The sequence below is a fragment of the Eupeodes corollae genome, chromosome 1, assembly GCF_945859685.1.
Source record: "Eupeodes corollae chromosome 1, idEupCoro1.1, whole genome shotgun sequence".
NCBI lineage: Eukaryota > Metazoa > Arthropoda > Insecta > Diptera > Syrphidae > Eupeodes > Eupeodes corollae.
In genome coordinates, this window is record NC_079147.1 from 132,921,367 (window position 1) to 132,940,493 (window position 19,127).

The 19,127-nt window shown below is 34.5% G+C and overlaps 1 long non-coding RNA gene across 1 annotated transcript in view; it reads left to right on the forward strand.

Moving 5' to 3' along the window:
* The window catches only part of LOC129952552 (uncharacterized), a 43,422-nt gene extending 24,549 nt beyond the window's left edge, over positions 1-18,873 (forward strand). The window contains exons 2-3 of the long non-coding RNA XR_008782333.1: positions 18,016-18,289; positions 18,364-18,873. This is a non-coding gene — a long non-coding RNA (uncharacterized LOC129952552). The remainder of the gene's footprint in view (positions 1-18,015; positions 18,290-18,363) is intronic.
* Positions 18,874-19,127: the final 254 nt, after the last annotated feature.

Below are 19,127 nucleotides of genomic sequence, written 5' to 3' on the forward strand. Positions count from 1 at the left end.
CCTAGAGGGTCAAAAGTCCACTCCCAGAGGTCCATTTTTGAACTTCAATATTTCTCTATCTCGACCACCTAGATTTCTGAAATTTCACTATTGTGATCTAGGAATCATTCCCTTTCCAATGGTGGGCCTACCTTTGTATAAGACCAATTTTACAACAAGTTATGGGCAAAAATCCAAGTTCAAACTTTAAATGCGAATATCTCGCTTAATATGGGTCCTAGAGGGTCAAAAGTCCACTCCCAGAGGTTCATTTTTGAACTTCAATATTTCTCTATCTAGACCACCTAGATTTCTGAAATTTCAGGATTGTAAACTAGGAATCATTTCCTTTCCAATGGTGTGCCTATCTTTGTATAAGACCAATTTTACAACAAGTTATGGGTAAAAATCCAAGTTCAAACTTTAAATGCGAATATCTAGCTTAATATGCGTCCTAGAGGGTCAAAAGTCCACTCCAAGAGATCCATTTTTGAACTTCAATATTTCTCTATCTAGACCACCTAGATTTCTGAAATTTCAGGATTGTAAACTAGGAATCATTTCCTTTCCAATGGTGTGCCTATCTTTGTATAAGACCAATTTTACAACAAGTAATGGGCAAAAATCCAAGTTCAAACTTTAAAGTCCACTCCCAGAGGTCCATTTTTGAACTTCAATATTTCTCTATCTCGACCACCTAGATTTCTGAAATTTCACTATTGTGATCTAGGAATCATTCCCTTTCCAATGGTGTAACTATCTTTGTATAAGTCCAATTTTACAACAAGTAATGGGCAAAAATCCAAGTTCAAACTTTAAATGCGAATATCTCGCTTAATATGGGTCCTAGAGGGTCAAAAGTCCGCTTCCAGAGGTCCATTTTTGAACTTCAATATTTCTCGATCGAGGCCACCTAGATGGCTGAAATTTCAGGACTGTGATCTAGGAATCATTCCCTTTCCAATGGTGGGCCTACCTTTGTATAAGACCAATTTTACAACAAGTTATGGGCAAAAATCCAAGTTCAAACTTTAAATGCGAATATCTCGCTTAATATGGGTCCTAGAGGGTCAAAAGTCCACTCCCAGAGGTTCATTTTTGAACTTCAATATTTCTCTATCTAGACCACCTAGATTTCTGAAATTTCAGGATTGTAAACTAGGAATCATTTCCTTTCCAATGGTGTGCCTATCTTTGTATAAGACCAATTTTACAACAAGTTATGGGTAAAAATCCAAGTTCAAACTTTAAATGCGAATATCTAGCTTAATATGCGTCCTAGAGGGTCAAAAGTCCACTCCAAGAGATCCATTTTTGAACTTCAATATTTCTCTATCTAGACCACCTAGATTTCTGAAATTTCAGGATTGTAAACTAGGAATCATTTCCTTTCCAATGGTGTGCCTATCTTTGTATAAGACCAATTTTACAACAAGTAATGGGCAAAAATCCAAGTTCAAACTTTAAATTCGAATATCTCGCTTAATATGCGTCCTACAGGATCAAAAGTCCACTCCCAGAGGTCCATTTTTGAACATCAATATTTCTCTATCTAGACCACCTAGATTTCTGAAATTTCACTGTTGTGATCTAGGAATCATTCCCTTTCCAATGTGGTGCCTATCTTTGTATAAGACCAATTTTACAACAAGTTATGGGCAAAAATCCAAGTTTAAACTTTAAATGCGAATATCTAGCTTAATATGGGTCCTAGAGGGTCAAAAGTCCACTCCCAGAGGTCCATTTTTGAACTTCAATATTTCTCGACCTAGACCACCTAGATGGCTGAAATTTCAGGACTGTGATCTAGGAATCATTCCCTTTCAAAAGGTGTGCCTTCCTTTGCATAAGACCAATTTTACAACAAGTAATGGGCAAAAGTCCAAGTTCAAACTTTAAATGCGAATATCTGGTTAATATGTGTCCTAGAGGGTCAAAAGTCCACTCCCAGAGGTCCATTTTTGAACTTCAATATTTCTCGATCTGGACCACCTAGATGGCAGAAATTTCAGGACTGTGATCTATGAATCATTCCCTTTCCAATGGTGTGCCTACCTTTGTATAAGACCAATTTTACAACAAATAATGTGCAAAAATCCAAGTTCAAATCTTAAATGCGAATATCTCGCTTAATATGGGTCCTAGAGGGTCAAAAGTCCCCTCCCAGAGTTCCATTTTCGATCTTCAATATTTCTCGACCTAGACCACCTAGATGGCTGAAATTTCAGGACTGTGATCTAGGAATCATTCCCTTTATAGTGGTGTGCCAACCTTTGTATAAGACCAATTTTACAACAAGTAATGTGCAAAAATCCAAGTTCAAACTTTAAATGCGAATATCTCGCTTAATATGCGTCCTAGAGGGTCAAAAGTCCACTCCCAGAGGTCCATTATTGAACTTCAATATTTCTCGATCTAGACCACCTAGATGGCAGAAATTTCAGGACTGTGATCTAGGAATCATTCCCTTTCAAAGGGTGTGCCTTCCTTTGCATAAGACCAATTTTACAACAAGTAATGGGCAAAAATCCAAGTTCAAACTTTAAATGCGAATATCTCGCTTAATATGCGCCCTAGAGGGTCAAAAGTCCACTCCCAGAGGTCCATTTTTTTCTTCAATATTTCTCGACCTAGACCACCTAGATGGCAGAAATTTCAGGACTGTGATCTAGGAATCATTTCCTTTCCAATGGTGTGCCTTTTTTTGTATAAGACCAATTTTTCAACAAGTTATGGGCAAAAATCCAAGTTCAAACTTTAAATGTTATTGTGACCGACAAATGAAGTAAGTGACACGTTTGAGTTCTATTATAAGACTGACTTTATTCAGAGCTTTATTATTATAACAAGGAGAGCTTTATTGATTACATAACGTACTTCTTATATATATATATATAACATCTCTTCGCCACTAAGTTTAATAATCGAAAAACTTAAGAAAAAGAAACAAAATATAATTCAAATATCATTTACATAATACATCTCTTTGCCACTAAATAAAAAAAAAGTAATAATAACAATATTAAATGTATATGTTATGCATTCTATACTTAATAATAAACATCAATTCATTTGTTTGTTAACAATTCAGTTTCGGTATTTCATATTTTATTTAATATTTTAAGATAACATGTTATTCATAACCCAATCTGTCTGGTTTTTTTGTCTGGCGAGATGATCTTCTTAGAATAACATTATTTTCGTTACAATTGCTAGATTTATATCCATGTGTTTCAATTTCGTTATTAATTTCAGGTTCTTTTATGGATGGCGAAGGATTTCCATCACTACAAGTATCAACTTTATCATTATTGTTTTTTGGCTCTGAATTAGTATTCGAAAGTAGAGGTTGTTCATTGAAAGTGGATATATCTTTATCAAATGGCAGTTTTCATTATCTTTAATACTATCTAAATGAGGGTTTTCGTATTTGTGAGCTTACTTCTTTTCTTGGTCAAGTGAAGAACCTACTTTTCTTATTTGATCTATATGTCGTTTCCATTCACGATGATTATCTAATAATATATTATAATGCAGGGCTCCAATTTTTTCTTTGACTACACCGAAATGCCATTTTATACGTCTATTTAAGTACTCTCGTACCGCTACTCTATCTCCGGTTCTTAAGAGACGTTCACCTGGTTGCGTATGCATTTTACTAACCGCACTGACAGTCTTTGGTAACATTAAGTCAAGCCTTGATTTAATGTCCCGTCCAAGCATCATCATCGCGGGTGACTTCCCGGTAGAAGGGTGCACCATCTTCCTGTAATCCAATAGGATATTACATAATTCTTTTTAAAAATCTGTGGAGCTCTTTTCTTTAAGACTTTTTAATTTCTGTTTAATAGTTTGGACATACCTTTCAGACTGGCCATTTGTGGCTGGATGGTAAGGAGCCCCCATTTTATGAATAATTCCATTATTTTTAAGAAAATTTTGAAATTGAAAATTGGTAAACTGAGAACCATGATCGCTTACCAAGACCGAAGGCATTCCAAAACGGCTAAAAATATCTCTACACGTTTTAATTGTGGAGTCCGTAGTTATATTTGGGATAACATGCACTTCCGGCCATTTGGTATACGCATCGACTAATATAAAAAAATATTTACCAAAAAATGGTCCAGCAAAATCCACGTGAACACGTTGCCAGGGAGAACTAGGTGTTTCCCATGAGTGAAAGGGGTATTTTATTGGGTTGAATTTAACCATCTGACATTGAACGCAATTTTGTATCATTTCCTCGATATCGCTATCAATTTTTTCCCACCAGCAATAGCTCCGAGCTAATGATTTGGTGCGAGTAGCCCCAAAATGTGTTGCATGTAGCTCATTCAATACTCGTTTTCTTAGACTTGGTGGTCTATAGACACGTAATCCTCTCATAACACAATCTTGTTGCAATGTGAATTCTTCCTGGGCAATACCGAATCTAAATTTGGATTCCACTGTTCGCCCAGTTCTTAGCCCTTGAAGTAAAATTCTCATTGTTTTGTCATTAACAGTTTCTTTTCCTAGTTCTTTAACGGTTAAGGGAAGCGTAGTTATTTGCCTAATTTCTAAAACATCTACCTCATCTATTGCGTACTCTGCAATATTTTTTATTGGCAACCTTGACATTCCGTCTGCGTTGCAGTGGTCAGTTGTCTTACGAAAAACGATTTCGTAGTCAAATGCTTGCAAATAAGCTGCATAATGCTGCATTCTAGAAGCAGAAAGGGCTGGAATCCCTTTTTGGGGTGAAAAAATTTGAGATATGGGTTTATTGTCCGTCATCAAAATAAACTTACGCCCATATACATATTGCCGAATATAATTGCATATGCCTCCCGGTCAATTTGACTATAACGTTGTTGGGTGGCATTTAAAGTTTGTGACGCGTACATAATTGGCCTTTCTGTACCATCTTCTAATTCATGGCTTAACACCGCCCCTACACCATATGGGGACGCATCTGTTGCCAATATAAGCTTTAACCTAGGATTGTAATGTATAAGAAATTTTGTAGAGTGCATTTAATATTTTATTCTATTAAAAGCTAATTGGCATTTACATTCCCAGGTAAATTTTACTTTCTCTTTTAGCAAATTATTAATTGGGTACAAGATGGTACTAAGGTTCTTGAAAAATCGTCCATAATAATTAATTAAACCAACATAAGCTTTAACCTGATCTTTATTCTGTGGTGGTTTCATATTTTCTATAGCATCTATCTTGCTCTTCGTTTTATGAATGCCATCTTTATCTATAGCAAAACCACAGTACTCGATCTTATTTTGAAAAAACTCGCATTTTTCTAAGTTAATGCGCATGTTATTTTCACTTAATCGACGCATCACTTCATGCAATCGCTTTAAATGGGTTCTATCATCTGGCCCAGTTATTTTAATATCATCGATAAATACACTGACACCTGGAATATCATGCAATAAATTTTCCATGAAGCGTTGAAAAATAGCCGGAGCTGATGCCACACCGTACATAAGACGAGTTGGTCTATAAAGACCTCTGTGGGTACTCAGAGTTAAAAATTCCCTACATTCAGGGTCAAACTCCAATTGTAAATAAGCCCTTGTTAGATCTAACTTACTAAATTTTATACCACCGCTCATTGAAGGAAAAAGCTCTTCGATGGTGGGAAGAGGATGCTCATCGACCAACATATTTTTGTTCACTGTAACCTTAAAGTCCCCACAGAGACGAATTTTGTTGTTACTCTTTCGAATGGGGACAACCGGTGTCGCCCAATTGCTATGAATTACTTTTTCTAATATCACTTTATTAACCATTCTATTTATCTCTTTTTCTACCTCCTCGCGAATAGCGAAAGGGACAGGCCTATACTTTATGAATACTGGTTGTGTAGCTTTTTTTAATTTAAGCTTAGCTTGAAAATTAGGGATTTTACCTACTTCATGTGAAAAAACATTTGGATATGAATCTTTTAGTTTCATTATTAAATTTTGTGCATGCATACTACTATTTATAAAATTTAATTCATATAATTTATTTAAATCAATTCCAGCTAACTCATTTAAATTAATATTTAATTCTCTAATCCACTGTCTTCCTAACAAAGGAATTCTATCCATATTTGTAATATACAATTTTAACATTTTGACAACATTATTATATAATACTTTCACATGAGAAAAATCTTCAATAGGTATTTTTTCTCCACTGTAACTTCTAAGATTAATTTTATGTGATGTATCAATTTCTTTAAGTGGAAAGTATTTTCTAAAGTCGTTTTAGTTAAACAAAATTTTCGTAAATGCCCTTTTTTGGAACAAAATGAACAAATTGTTTCTTTATATAAACAGTCTACTTCAGCATGCGTACCGCCACATCTGCTGTACTGCATATTCTGCCGTTTATTGTAATTAAATCTGTTGTTGCGGTAATTACCTTTTGATGGCTGTTTTACCACTGATGAGTGTGCCGTTTCAAGTTTGTACACCGATGCTGTCTCTTTCTCGCCTTTTCCGATCATAGCTCCTCCAGCTTCCGAAAGCTCTATGCCCTTTGCAATATCCAAGGCTAGTTCTAGAGTGAGGGATTTTTTCTCCAAGCACCGATTCTGCACGTGTTTCTAAGTACGTCCCGAAATTGGATGTTGCCGCCAATCGCCTTAAATTAACCAGATATTGGGAAACATCTTCGCCTTCTTGCTGCTTCCTATGATGGAACTTGAAGTTTTCTACGATTTCCAATGGTTCAGGATTGTAATGTTTCTCCAGTAGTTCTACAATCTCAGCATAATCCTTTTCTTTTGGTTTTGAGGGTGACAGTTTATCGCTGAGCACATCATAAGACTCCTGGCCCATATAATAAAGCAGGACATTTTTTTTTTGTTCAGCTTCTACTTTAAAAATGTCGAATGCTCCTTCCAAACGTTCAACCCAGCGGTTCCATTTTCATTTCTCTTTATCGAAATGTTCGATGTGAAAACTGGCTTGAACGTGATTGACCACTTGAGCCATTTTTTAGTACTTTTTTTTTTTTTAATTTTAAATTTTAAAACACTGTGGAAGGTAATTCTTTTTTTAGCCTCGTCGACAAACTATTGTGACCGACAAATGAAATAAGTGACACGTTTGAGTTCTATTATAAGACTGACTTTATTCAGAGCTTTATTATTATAACAAGGAGAGCTTTATTGATTACATAACGTACTTCTTATATATATATATATATATATATATAACAAATATGAATATCTCGCTTATTATGAGTCCAAGAGGATTAAAAGTCCGGTTCCAGAGGCCAATTTTTGAACACCATTATCTCTCGATCAAAAACACCTAGATGGCTGAAATTTCGGGACTGTGATCTAGGAATCATTCCCTTTCCAATAGTGTGCCTACCTTTGTATAAGACCAATTTTACAACAAGTAATGGGCAAAAATCCAAGTTCAAACTTTAAATGCGAAAACCTCGCTTATTATGCGTCCTAGAGGGTCAAAAGTCGACTCCCAGAGGTCCATTTTTGCACTTCAATATTTTTCGATCTAGACCACCTAGATGGCAGGGATTGTGATCTAGGAATCATTCCCTTTCCAATGGTGTGCCTACCTTTGTATAAGACCAATTTTACAACAAGTTATGGCAAAAATCCAAGTTTAAACTTTAAATACGAAAATCTTGCTTATTATACGTCCTAGAGGGTCAAAAGTCCACTCCCAGAGGTCCATATTTGAACTTTAATATTTCTCGATCTGGACCATCTAGATGGCTGAAATTTCAGGATTGTGATTTAGGAATCATTCCCTTTATAGTGGTGTACCTACCTTTGTCTAAGATCAATTTTACAACAAGTTATGGGCAGAAATCCAAGTTCAAACTTTAAATGCGAATATCTCGCTTAATATGCGTCGTAGAGGGTCGAAAGTCCACTCCCAGAGGTCAATTTTTGAAATCCATTATCTCTCGATCTAGACCATCTATATGGCTGAAATTTCAGTGTTGTGATCTAGGAATCATTCCCTTTCCAATGTGGTGCATATCTTTGTATAAGACCAATTTTACAACAAGTTATGTTCAAAAATCCAAATTTAAACTTTAAATGCGAATATCTGGCTTATTATGCGTCCTAGAGGGTCAAAAGGCCACTCCCAGAGGTCCATTTTTGCACTTCAATATTTCTCGATCTAGACCACCTAGATGGCTGAAATTTCAGGATTTTGATCTGGGAATCATTCCCTTTAAAATGGTGTGCCCATCTTTGCATAAGACCAATTTTACATCAAGTTATGGGCAAAAATCCAAGTTCAAACTTTAAATTCGAATATCTCGCTTAATATGCGTCCTAGAGGGTCAAAAGTCCACTCCCTGAGGTCCATTTTTGAACTTCAATATTTCTCCATCCAGACCACCTAGATGGCTGAAATTTCAGTATTTTGATCTAGGAATCATTCCTTTTCCAATGGTGTGCCTACCTTTGTATAAGACCAATTTTACAACAAGTAATGGGCAAAAATCCAAGTTCAAACTTTAAATGCGAATATCTCCCTTAATATGTGTCCTAGAGGGTCAAAAGTCCACTCCCAGAGGTCCATTTTTGAACTTCAATATTTCTCGATCCAGACCACCTAGATGGCTGAAATTTCAGTATTTTGATCTAGTAATCATTCCCTTTCCACAGCTGTGCCTATCTTTGAATAAGACCAATTTTACAGCAAGTTATGGGCAAGAATTCATGTTCAAATTTGAAATGCGAATATCTCGCTTAATATGCGTCCTAGACTATTAAAATTCGGCTCCTCGCGAATAGCGAAAGGGACAGGCCTATACTTTATGAATACTGGTTGTGTAGCTTTTTTTAATTTAAGCTTAGCTTGAAAATTAGGGATTTTACCTACTTCATGTGAAAAAACATTTGGATATGAATCTTTTAGTTTCATTATTAAATTTTGTGCATGCATACTACTATTTATAAAATTTAATTCATATAATTTATTTAAATCAATTCCAGCTAACTCATTTAAATTAATATTTAATTCTCTAATCCACTGTCTTCCTAACAAAGGAATTCTATCCATATTTGTAATATACAATTTTAACATTTTGACAACATTATTATATAATACTTTCACATGAGAAAAATCTTCAATAGGTATTTTTTCTCCACTGTAACTTCTAAGATTAATTTTATGTGATGTATCAATTTCTTTAAGTGGAAAGTATTTTCTAAAGTCGTTTTAGTTAAACAAAATTTTCGTAAATGCCCTTTTTTGGAACAAAATGAACAAATTGTTTCTTTATATAAACAGTCTACTTCAGCATGCGTACCGCCACATCTGCTGTACTGCATATTCTGCCGTTTATTGTAATTAAATCTGTTGTTGCGGTAATTACCTTTTGATGGCTGTTTTACCACTGATGAGTGTGCCGTTTCAAGTTTGTACACCGATGCTGTCTCTTTCTCGCCTTTTCCGATCATAGCTCCTCCAGCTTCCGAAAGCTCTATGCCCTTTGCAATATCCAAGGCTAGTTCTAGAGTGAGGGATTTTTTCTCCAAGCACCGATTCTGCACGTGTTTCTAAGTACGTCCCGAAATTGGATGTTGCCGCCAATCGCCTTAAATTAACCAGATATTGGGAAACATCTTCGCCTTCTTGCTGCTTCCTATGATGGAACTTGAAGTTTTCTACGATTTCCAATGGTTCAGGATTGTAATGTTTCTCCAGTAGTTCTACAATCTCAGCATAATCCTTTTCTTTTGGTTTTGAGGGTGACAGTTTATCGCTGAGCACATCATAAGACTCCTGGCCCATATAATAAAGCAGGACATTTTTTTTTGTTCAGCTTCTACTTTAAAAATGTCGAATGCTCCTTCCAAACGTTCAACCCAGCGGTTCCATTTTCATTTCTCTTTATCGAAATGTTCGATGTGAAAACTGGCTTGAACGTGATTGACCACTTGAGCCATTTTTTAGTACTTTTTTTTTTTAATTTTAAATTTTAAAACACTGTGGAAGGTAATTCTTTTTTTAGCCTCGTCGACAAACTATTGTGACCGACAAATGAAATAAGTGACACGTTTGAGTTCTATTATAAGACTGACTTTATTCAGAGCTTTATTATTATAACAAGGAGAGCTTTATTGATTACATAACGTACTTCTTATATATATATATATATATATATAACAAATATGAATATCTCGCTTATTATGAGTCCAAGAGGATTAAAAGTCCGGTTCCAGAGGCCAATTTTTGAACACCATTATCTCTCGATCAAAAACACCTAGATGGCTGAAATTTCGGGACTGTGATCTAGGAATCATTCCCTTTCCAATAGTGTGCCTACCTTTGTATAAGACCAATTTTACAACAAGTAATGTGCAAAAATCCAAGTTCAAACTTTAAATGCGAATATCTCGCTTAATATGTGTCCTAGAGGGTCAAAAGTCCACTCCAAGAGGTCCATTTTTGAACTTCAATATTTTTCGATCTAGACCACCTAGATGGCAGGAATTGCAGGACTGTGATCTAGGAATCATTCACTTTCCAATGGTGTGCCTACCTTTGTATAAGACCAATTTTACAACAAGTAATGGGCAAAAATCCAAGTTCAAACTTTAAATGCAAATACCTCGCTTATTATGCGTCCTAGAGGGTCAAAAGTCGACTCCCAGAGGTCCATTTTTGCACTTCAATATTTTTCGATCTAGACCACCTAGATGGCAGAAATTTCAGGATTGTGATCTAGAAATCATTCCCTTTCCAATGGTGTGCCTACCTTTGTATAAGACCAATTTTACAACAAGTAATGGGCAAAAATCCAAGTTCAAACTTTAAATGCGAAAACCTCGCTTATTATGCGTCCTAGAGGGTCAAAAGTCGACTCCCAGAGGTCCATTTTTGCACTTCAATATTTTTCGATCTAGACCACCTAGATGGCAGGGATTGTGATCTAGGAATCATTCCCTTTCCAATGGTGTGCCTACCTTTGTATAAGACCAATTTTACAACAAGTTATGGCAAAAATCCAAGTTTAAACTTTAAATACGAAAATCTTGCTTATTATACGTCCTAGAGGGTCAAAAGTCCACTCCCAGAGGTCCATATTTGAACTTTAATATTTCTCGATCTGGACCATCTAGATGGCTGAAATTTCAGGATTGTGATTTAGGAATCATTCCCTTTATAGTGGTGTACCTACCTTTGTCTAAGATCAATTTTACAACAAGTTATGGGCAGAAATCCAAATTTAAACTTTAAATGCGAATATCTGGCTTATTATGCGTCCTAGAGGGTCAAAAGGCCACTCCCAGAGGTCCATTTTTGCACTTCAATATTTCTCGATCTAGACCACCTAGATGGCTGAAATTTCAGTATTTTGATCTAGTAATCATTCCCTTTCCATAGCTGTGCCTATCTTTGAATAAGACCAATTTTACAGCAAGTTATGGGCAAGAATTTATGTTCAAATTTGAAATGCGAATATCTCGCTTAATATGCGTCCTAGACTATTAAAATTCGGCTCCTAAAGGACACTTTTTGAACTCCAATATTTTTCGATCTAGACCACCTAGAGGTCTGAAATTTTAGGATTGTGATCTAGGAATAATTCCCTTTTCATTGCTGTGCCCATATTTGAATAAGACCAATTTAACAACAAGTTATGGGCAAAAATCCATGTTCAAACTTAAAATGCGAATATCTCGCTTAATATGCGTCCCAGAGGTTCAAAAGTTATCAATTTTTGATCTGCTTTATTTGTCGATCTAGACCTGATATTTCATTGTTCTTTTAAATTATAACCTTGGTACTACTTACCAGCAAGTGTTTATAAGGTTCTTTTACACGGAAAAGAAATTATAGAATCTTGTGAACTTCCCATTGGTACCTCATCAGAGGAGGCTTTAGAGAGCCGAAATAAGGATTACAGATATTTTCGATTCAACAATAGAAAGAAATCTTCAAGGGCGGCTAAAAGCTGTCCTGAATGTGTTCCTTATATTGTCAGATTCCTGTATTTCATTTTTAAGTCCAAAAATTATTTGATGAGAGAAGAAGCTTAACACTTTTTATTGTAATTATAAACAAAATCGTCATTACAAAAACTCTAAATTGTTGAGAAAGAATTCTTCAAAAATGGCAACAAATATTAAATAAAAGATATATGTATAAACAAGATTTCAATTCAATGATAAAAAAAAACATACATTTCCATTTTTCAGGCACTTCACGTGGAAGTTTTTAACTTTTATCCAATAAAAGTATGATTTTAAAAATAATTTAAATAATCTTAATATTTTTTTAACGTTGGAATTTAGAAAAAAAAAACATGTTTTGGTCAAAAGCCATTTTCTCGTCTTGTGGTCGTGTTAGTTGGTTATTTTTAGAGGTGATTCTCCTTGCTTTAATTAATCTTTTCAGATTTTATCGAGTTTTACCGGTCCACTAACAAAGGTGCACCACTCTGCGTCATGTGTCGTTTCGCTCAAAATAATTGATGCTTGCATCAGTTCGCAAGGTGGTCAGTTAAATAATGTAGTGTTTCACACATAATGTCAATGTTCAAACTTTATAATAATAACGAAATATGCGCAGAATGGATAACCCTGTCTAATATAACATAAGTACGGATGTACTAACTTATGTAAGCACGCACACACAAACATCTCTTTAAAATCTGACCCCTGAGGGGTCAGCCCAACCGTCCGACTTACTGATTGAGTTAAAAACAACCGTTATAATTTAACAAGTTAATTAATTTTTCCAAAAAAAATTCTGGCGTAATTTCCGGGAGCCGCTATTTTGCAGTTAAGAAGGTCTGGTAAATCGGAAACATAAACAATGTATAAGAGAGGTCCTAAAAGAACTAGAACTAGAACTAGAACAAATATTATTTAATTTTATTTTAAATGTTCTCCCTTGCAAAAAGCTTTGAACAAACTTAGTAATGTAATCCGGGCAGCCAAAGAGTTTGAGTTTGTAAAGAATTCCTTCATGCCATATATTTATCTTTAACATGATTACATATACGTAAAACTTGATGAGAAGTATTATGTCCTTGTCTAAATCCAAACTGGTTGTTTGGTATAATATGGTTGTTTTCAAGAAAATTTAATAGCTTAGTTTTAATCACTTTTCCAAGATTTACTAAGGTTTCTTAAAAGACTTATTGGACGATAACTACTAGCTTTATTTGGTGGTTTTCCTGGTTTAAGTATAGGGATAATTCTTGCCATCTTCCAAGTTTCTATGAAGTACTGCAATTTGATACAAACGTTAACTATGACGCAAATAAAACGGATAGCAATTTTTGGCAGCTCCTTCAGGTAAATATTTTGTATGGTGTCAAAACCTGCAGATTTTTTTATTCGCAAATTGCTAATAAAATACTCAATATTTTCTCCTGAAACATAGACATCTGCCGGTAAGGGCACTACTGTATTTCTCAAAGTATTTACCAAATCAGTAACTGCATTTGCTATCGTCCTTACTTGTGCTAACATCAGATTGTTGAAGCTTTGCGCAAATGTATCAGCAAAAATGTTTGCTTATTCTTCATGGGTAACAATGAGAAAATCATTATTTTCAAGATGAGGTATGGATGTATTCTTGTTTTTAAGACCTTGACGATGTTCCAAAAAGGTTTGGAATTTGGCTCAAGGGAACTGAGCTTATTGATCCAAGAGTTGTTTCTGAATTTTGTAATCTCAAAAGATATTTTCTTCGTAAGATTTTTCATAAAATAAAAGTCATTATCTTGTTTGAACCTATCCCATTTTCTTCTAATACAGTTTCTTTGCTTTATGTAATTAATTATATAACCATAGGAATTACTGTTGTTCTATTAGTTATGGATACTTTAAGTTATAATTTCAACCTTTTCGTATACTTGTTAATTATGACTTATATTTTCTAGTTCACAGGGAGTATCTCGAAGACATCTTTTCATTCTTGATCGAAACATATTCCAATTTGCGTTTCTTTAATCTAAATTTTGCACAATTGATCTTTTACCACTTAATAGAATATAACATTTGAAAGGAATATGGTCGGAACTAAGAGCATGTATAGTGATTGGTTGTGTGACTAGTTCTACACAATTTGTTAACATCTAATCTATTCTTGAAGGTGAAGCCTTTTAATTAGCTGGAAAATATGCTGGACCATTGGGATTTAGCAAGCTAATACAGTTCCTGGTGATGAAATCAAAAAGTAAATTCCCCCATTTATTTGCTCTTATGCAACCCCAAGAACGATGTCTGCAATTAAAGTCGCCTGAAATTAAGAATTTTGAATCATTTCTTACTAGTTTTCTTAAGTCACTTTTCAAGAAACTAATATTTGTGCATTCGGTGCTCCATCGGGGAAGTATATAGATATTATTTTAAATTTAGAATTGTCGTTTAGTGAAATTTCAATGCCAATTCACGTTTCACATACAAGGCAAACATCTACTTTATTAACACACAGGAAATTGAAAAACACAGAACATTTATTCGTAATACTTCTGGCATTCCAGCAAATAACATTGATTATACAAATATGTCAAACATTTTTGTCAAAAACGACATTATATCCGAACTTCGTGGAAACATATAACTTTGCGAACATAAATTCCATTATAAAAAAGCATTCAATGAAAGTGTACCAAAATGAAAAATCAACTTTGAAATGAAAAGAGAACTCTTTAAATATGTCCCAGAAATAATGAACAAATTTAAAAACCGTTTAAATCAATATAACATTTCACCAGTGTTCTCTAATAGCCAAAAATTCACTTAGCTTAGATATCATTTCCATAGTAAGCGAGGATAGCTCATCTTGTGAAAAGAGATCATTCTCTCTTGCGCTTGTGCCGGTGATGTTTGGGGTCCATCGTGGTGGCTGTGCTGGTCCAGGAGCAGCAGCAGCAGGTGATGTAGATGAAGAAGCTTGATGAGGACGATTATTTATCGGAATAGAGGAGAAATCGTAGGTGCTCATATAATTGGGCGCAGATCTCTCCTGATATTGAATACGGTTTGTCTGATGAGGTGATCGATTTTTACTAGAGGTTGTTGGCCCTCTAATTTGCATATACTTTTCTCTACGTTACGTGGGCATGTTGAATCAGTTGACTTGTGGTTTCCGTTGCAGTCTGGCACACTTGGATATGCCGATTGCTTTGCAGTCCACTGTTTTGTTGTTTTCGGAACAATTACTACACTCAAGTTTTCACTCTGCAATTTCGCTCTCCATGGCCTTACATTTGGCAGTTATGGCATTGGGTGATTATACCTTTAGATTTTCTCTGGAACTCCCAACGAACTTTTGTGCGAAAAATATGTTCGATGTTTTTTCTTAGAGATTTTTATAGATCCATTTTCTAAGAACACAATATAAAAATGTCAGTATATTTTTCGTAGTTTTTTTTTAATTTAAGTCCAAGTGAGACTAACTCGGCTTTTAAAGTTTCAATATTGAGTTCATCTAACCCAAAAAGTATTACTTTCAATGCTCTATCACTTTTATTATCATGAGTAAAGAATCGAAAATTTTTGTTCGATAAGAGCACTTCGCACTGTATTAAATGAATCTAAAGACTCGCAAAATATTTTAATACCAATAGAGATTCTTTTAATAAAGTAGTCTTCGATTTTTAAATCCTTCAATAAGCTATGAACGAATTCACTTGATTTGAGAAGTAATTTTGTATTTTTTTTGCCTTTTTAATATTACGCGGATCAGCGATAGGCATTTCATCGTCATTAACATTCGAATCCGGATGTTTTTGGAGCGGGGTCCAATAATCACTATTTTTAAAGTTCATTCTAGGAGGATTATTTAACTGGGAAAACATATCGTTCGTTTTCATTTCAGCGATTGAAGATCTAAGATCTTCATCACTTTTACTACGTTCTCGCTTAGGAGCTATTTGACTTTCACAAGAGAGGTGCACGTCTAACTCATAAGAAATCACGACGAGAACTGACCCCCCAAATATTAAATAAAAGATATGTAAACAAGATTTAAATTAAATGAGAAAAAAACATAAAATTCCATTTTTTCAGGCATTTCAACTGGAAGTTTTAACGTTTTTTCCAAAAAAAGTTTGATTTCAAAATAAATTTCAATAATCTTAATATTTTTTTAATGTTGAAATTCAGAAAAAAAATATGTTTTGGTCAAAAGCTATTTCTCGTCTTGTGGGCGTAGGAGTTGGTTAGTTTTAGAGTTGATTTTCCTTGCTTTAATCAAACTTGTCTGAAAATTTCATGAAAATCAATGCCATGGTTCAGATTTTATGGAGTTTTTCCGGTTCACCATACAAGGAGCACCACTCTGCGTCACGTGTCTCTGAAAATATCGTTGCTGTAAGTGATAGTGTTGCCGATTTTGATTTTGCTTTTGGACATACAGCTCCATCCATATAGATTCCAGCTCACACAACAACTAAACCCAGCTGCCCATTCACAACGTTGTAGGTACGTCGAATGGGTGCTTGAACAACAAGCAGTAGACTGCGATTTTTATATCAAAACTCGGTGGGTATGTTACTCGTAATAGACAAAATTGTCTTATTTGGGGTGGGGTTCTGAGAATCCTCAAGTAATTGAAGAGAGGCCATTAAATCCACAAAAAGTCACTCTTTGTTTGGTACGCTCTTTAGGCCTGAATGTGATTATACCTTACTTTTTCGAAAACGATGCAACGACTGTTACCGGAGCGTTTTCGCTTGCTATTGAAGAATAAGACTTGGTGAATATGAAGTTATGGCTGAGATACCGCCCAATATGTGTCATAAATTACCACAAAATAATTGATGCTTGCAACAGTTTGCTTGGTGGTCATTTAAATGATGTAGTGTTTCACACATAATGTCAATGTTCAATCTTTATAATAAAAACGAAATATCATGAAAAAAACCGCAAAATGGATAACCCTGTATAATATAACGTAAGTACGGATGTATACTAACGTATGTACACACGCACTCACAGACATGTCTCTAAAAATCTTTTATTGTAATTCTATAGAGACCTTCAAACGTCGAGAAAAGTCAGCGTTTTGAATTCGACAAATTGGGCCGAATTTAATGGCTTATGTTCATATGTATATTCTTATTTATTTTACATCTCTTTAAATTTTTATTATAGATACACTTAAAACCCGTTTAAAGAAGTGAGTTTTTAAAAAAAGCAAAGTCCTACATTTTAACCGAAAAATGTTTTTAGAAGTAGCTTTTTATAATTTTACGACAATAGCGTTACAATTGCAATACTTACAATTAATACCCATACATACATATATTATGTATACCATCACCAAGCATAGAATATAATATTTATTTAAAAGTTTTTCAAGTGAAATACATTTTTCAGTAGCAAAGTAAAACAAAACATAAACAAATTAGATGCCTGACTGGCATCTACTTCAAATACAATAACAAAAAGGACAAAAAGAATTTTCTATTAAATGGGTTCTCCACAAATATTAATTTAAAAAACAAAAAACAACAACAAAGGCTTTCAAAACTTTCTACACCTAGATTAAATGGTGAAGGGCAATTTGGGTATCTTTTGAGTGCGTCATCCCTTCTTTGATTTCAATAAGGGTGCATGCGAGGTACGCTTGAAATATTTCCCTTCTCTAGACATTGACTTATTCAATTGTGAGTTATGAACACGCACTTGACGGCGAAGTTTTAGTATGTTTTTTTTTCTTTAATAATACCATCTCTCGAGCATTTTGACTTCAAACCATTTAAATTATTTTTTGTAGGTTGTAGGAATGCCAATGTACCTTTACTTATTTAGATGAGAAAAGTTTTTCAAGCGATCCTTTTGTGGTTAAAGATTGAAATATAAAAGTTATTAATCTGTAAAGGGGTTTAGCATTAATCTGGATTGCTCATTTTTATATAATAATTTGTGCATTCCCATCAGAATTCAAAGTTGCATGGCATTGGCTTAGGTATAGCTTTGGTAAAGGCTTCGAGTATGATGGAAGTTTCTAACCAAAATAATGTCAATCTAATATCTACAAAATATTTATATCTATATTTGCATTGCCCCTGTTTACAATATAGAAGTTGGTCTGTGGCTGCGGAAGGAAGGTGAATTACCCAAGAGGAGAGGAGCGGCGCAGCGAGGCTAGACAAGAGGAAGCTGTTCAAAACGAAACTTTTATGGCGCTCGTTCTTGCGGGCTTAAATATATTATTTTATGTTGTTGATGGTAATTCCGACTCACAAAAGATCTGTGGAATTTCAGGAATTTCAATTAATTCCCATAATTCCCCTTCAAAAGGGGAAAGTCTATGGTTCTTACTGGCATTTGGCTTCTGGTGTATAAGAGTATAAGGTTGGTACAGTGTTGGCTGGCATATTATAAACAGAACACAATTTATGTTTTTATTCGTTGTGAACTTTCTATAGATGTGGCTGCTTCCTCAGGAAAAATATAGGACCGAGGACCAGGACCATTACAATGAGCGCTCTCATTTTTTGGCAAGGGTAACAGCTTTAACAACAGTAACAGCACATCAAACAGGCTGTGGGCCACAGGGGTGGTTGGTGATTTCAATTATTTACACTTAGCTTACAAAATGTTACAACGTTGGCAAACGATTACGAACATAATTTATTGGCTGAGGATGAGAATGAAAATGACGACAACAGAAAGAGGAAGCTTATTTAAATTGCACTTGTGATATTTTTGGGGGAATAAAAACAGAAATTAGCTTCTATGTTCACAATTACGCCAACGGAGTTGGGATTGGGATGTTTATATTTTTATTTTTTAGTGCATGCATCCTTATAATGAAAAGACTTATTGGATAATCATTGTTATTTTTTTTTTCATAAACAGAAAGGCTCTCAATATTAAGCATATTCAAAGATTGCGTCTATAGTTCTTATAAATTATAGCAGTTAAAAGGTACATAAATAAAAAACAATCTGCGAAAAAGAAACCAAGCGAATTTTTAAATGCAGTTATGTCATTTTGTTCTTATAAATGCGTTCTGAAAAATTATTTAAAAACTGCCCTGTGAGTTTTCTTAAAATATACTTAACAATTTATTACAATACAATATATTATAAAATAATTTTTTAATTTGAAAAAAAGGTCCCAAGTATTTTTTGTGTAACTATAGTCATATAGCTAAATTGTCTGTTATCTGTTTGAATTTACAACATTT